The sequence below is a fragment of the Cervus elaphus genome, chromosome X (genome assembly GCF_910594005.1).
Source record: "Cervus elaphus chromosome X, mCerEla1.1, whole genome shotgun sequence".
In the NCBI taxonomy this organism is placed as follows: domain Eukaryota; kingdom Metazoa; phylum Chordata; class Mammalia; order Artiodactyla; family Cervidae; genus Cervus; species Cervus elaphus.
Window position 1 is genome coordinate 148,342,312 of NC_057848.1, and position 3,949 is coordinate 148,346,260.

Sequence of the window (3,949 nt, forward strand, 5' to 3'; positions counted from 1 at the left end):
TCATTGTTTGCTTGATTTCCCATTTAAAATTTGACTGAATCCATAAACTTTTCCACAGTCCCCAACATGTGCCAAGTGTGATCCATCTCTTGGAGGTACATTTTTGGGTTACTGCTTAATGTGGACTCAGTCAAGAAGATTAGGAGATATATTAGAGAAGATATAAAATATGGGTATGCATATGTTCTTTTATTGGCATAAATTAATGACACTTGATCACATATTAAGCCTTAAAATAGATATTAATGATTTCAGAAAAAAATTTCATCAAACAATGACAATCTCTGTCCAAGTAAGTTTGCCCATCACTTATCTATCTATATAATTAAAACAAACTTAGTGTCCATCATTTGAAAATAAATGAACTATCAGTTGCATGCATCAATATGAATGAATCTCACAAATATAATATTGAGCCCCCCAAAAAAGTCAGTGGCATACTAAGACCTGTAGTCTGTACTCATTTATATATTGGAGATGCTCATCTGATCAAGGCAGACTAGTTAATCAGATTATCCATACAACTTGAAATATTGAAAGACAGACAGATGGAGAGAGGGAGACAGAGAAAGATGGAAGGAAAGAGGGATTGAAGAACAAACAAAGGCAGTGGTCTGCCAGAAAAATTTACAAAGTGATCCATAGAATTCAGTTGAGTATTTGCAGCTGCCTTTCTCTCTGAAAAATATACAAATTCAGGTAGCTTACTAGAGGTAGAACAATGAGCAGAACTTCCAGTAAACTCACCAGGCCATAGGGAATGTAAGAGGCTGTAAATTTTGCTGGGTTTGAATGGGATGCTGAGGGCTATAATTTGGGAGCAACAGTAAAGCCAGAAATGACCAACTCTTACCAGGCTCATCTCTGAATCGTTTGAACCTCTGTTTGGAATAGATAGGTCTGAAGATGATAGTGTTGGTAGTAGCAAAGCCAGAATGAAATTTAACTTGAATTATGTCTACAACTTTCATATATAGTTTTTGGTATACAATTAAAAATGGACAGGGTAAGTAGGAGAAAAGAACATGTGACCAAAAAACCAGTTGAAACAGCAGATAATGGAAATAGAATAACAAGTTAACCAGATAAAAGACCTTTCAGATATTCATTAAAAATGCCTATGTTCAAAAAAAAAATTAAAAAAAAATGCCTATGTTCAAGTAAATAGAAGACAAAATTAAGAATTTTAGTGGCAAATTGAAAATTATAAAAAAATCAGAACTTACTGAAGTTCTGTGATTAGGCACATAAACATTAGGAATATTGTCACCTGATAAATGGATTCATTAATTATAATGAAATGTTCCTATATGTCTCCAGTTATACTCTGTTTATTGAAGTCTACTTTGGCATTAATGTACCCAGTTATGCTTTCTTATGCTCAATTTTACACAGTATATTATTTTCTATACTATTACTTTCAACCTATCTCTTGAAATTCAAATTAATTCATGTGTAAGTAGCATATAGTAAATAGGACTTGTCTTTTTTCTAGCCTGAAAAACTCTCCATTGTAATTGGAATGATTAGGTCTGCTTAAATTTAATATTATTAATATAGTTTGTTTTAAAGTTGACGATCTTGCCATTCATTTTCTATTTTCCCCATATCTTTATTTTTCTGTCCCTCTTTTGTGCTTCCTTTTGAATATTGAATATTTTTATTAATTCAATTTAAATTCCTCTTTTGAATTTTTATTTGTGGCAGTTTGTTTTTTAAATTTTTTTAAATCTCTGACTTTGTTTTTAATTCTTAAGCCCTATGATCGGATAGTTTACAAATCTGTGCTGATGATATAGCTCCTCTACTTTACCTCTTCTAATGAGCTGGCAAAAGCATCATTACCAATCACACATATATAAGTAGTTCTACAGTTGTGTTTCTGAATTCCTGTTTGAGAGACAGTCCTGAATTATAACTTAGTCTGACTTCATGAAGAATGCACAAGCAAAGTTTGCTAGCATATCTTGTCACAGTGAATTTTAAAAGCATCTGACCTTAAAGATCATCTATAAAATGTGAGGTGCCAAATATTCTTTATTTGATGCTATACATAAACAATACTAAAATGCCTTTCATTAAGTAAAAGGCAGTATTTTAGATACAGAATTTTAGTTAAATTGGCATAGTTAAGACCAAAAAGATATAGTGGACATTGTCAGTGTGTCTTTAGCCCTTGCATAAATAGGCTAATGAGCACAGCTTGAAACACAGGTGAATCTCGTGCTGTTCTATAAGACAATGAAGGGACCTTCTCAGTATTTAAATATATATATTTCTTTATATATTTAAGAAATATATAATATTTCTCAGTATTTAAATATAAATATATATATATATATATTTCTATAACTGGGGTATATATCTGAGCATAAAACCAATCTCCTGTAGGGTCTGAGAAGGCATTCACCATCTTCCTGAAAATTTTGACATTTCTAATTCAAGATCAATCATCTCTTTAGAAACAGAAAACAGTGATAGTCCTTGTTGAACTGGAATTACTATCAAAATTCAAAAAGCTGACCATATTCACTAAGCCACAAGCCAATCTTATTTAAATCAGGACAGTCCAACAGAAATATTCCATCAGTCACTCATGATCTGAATTTTAGTGTATGAGATCAATTTAAATATGATACACATAGAAAGTCATGAGACATTTCTGTTTTGTAATAAATAAGGCAATGGACAACTATTACTAATCAGTAGCTTTTTTGAGATAAGCTATCGTCTTCCCTTTCTCCCTTCTTCATGCCAGCAAACATCACTTTTGTTCCAGGGATGCTCTTCTTGTGATTCTTCAAGTAATTCATCAGTGTTTCTTCTCCCTAGGTGATGCCTTTGTTCTTGTTGGGATTTGTGTAAGAGAATCCAGCAGCTTGACCTATCTTTCACCCGAACAGACCATGGAGATTTGGCCCAGTCTTTTGCTTGCCTCCCTTTTCCACAATATGGCATGGGGCACACTTCTGAACAGAAATCTTGTCCTTCTCAGCGTCACCCATTTTTAAATCGTTCCTTCTCCTCGCACTGCTGAGAGGTTCCTGCTTTAAGCCGCAAGCAGAAGGTCCCACTCTCTAAGCCCAAGGACATACCTCTATGGCCATTTGAAAACCTCTCCACACATTCTTATCCTTTCCTTCAAGAGATGTGTTTTACGGCTCCTCCTAGGGTTCTAGGTCAAGCCTAGTGAATCTTTGTAACCAACGCATTGCAACAGTTGTGATGCCAGATAAATTCCTAGGCTGAAATTTCAGCCAACTGACATTATCAACTATCACCAGCTGAGGGCGCTGTGTTGGTCCGCCGCCCTGTGCTTTTCAAGCACAGGTCACAGGTCACTGGTTCTCGGTTTCCGTATTTCCTTTCATATCCTGTAGAACTTCCGGTAATAACATAAGTTACGGGTTGTCCACCGGCAAATTGACTCAGGTGTGTTTATATGGATATGTCTTAATTCACTGTTAGTTTGGAAAGATAATTTTGCCGCATAGAGAATTCTACTGACGTTTTATTTATTTTTGTTCAGTATCAGAAAGATTCTGCTCCATTATCTCGGTTGTCTATGGATTCTATTGAGAAGGCCGCCATTGTCATTTCTAGGGAGGTAACGTATCTTTCTCAGAAGTTTTGATTTTTGTACACTTCACTAATATTCTTTATATTTCATATAAATATCTAAAAGTCATTTACTACTGAAATATTTTTAAATTTAAATAGATGTTTTGTCAATTCTAAATTTTCCATTTGTGTAAATAAAAGGATAATTTATTGGAATGACAATAGCAACTAAATATAGAAAGAGCAAAAATATTAAAAAAAGCACAAGGCAATGTATTTATTTTTTTTTTTTTTACTAAAATGCATAAAAAATCTGCACAGACTGTACATAACCAGAATTTGGAGGGCATATAAAATGGTACTGAGTTTTTGGAAATTAATTTGCTAT

General features: G+C 33.6%; 1 pseudogene; it reads right to left on the reverse strand.

Annotated features, from left to right (window-relative positions):
• Positions 1–2,698: 2,698 nt before the first annotated feature.
• Positions 2,699–3,005, reverse strand: LOC122690229 (annotated as a pseudogene).
• Positions 3,006–3,949: the final 944 nt, after the last annotated feature.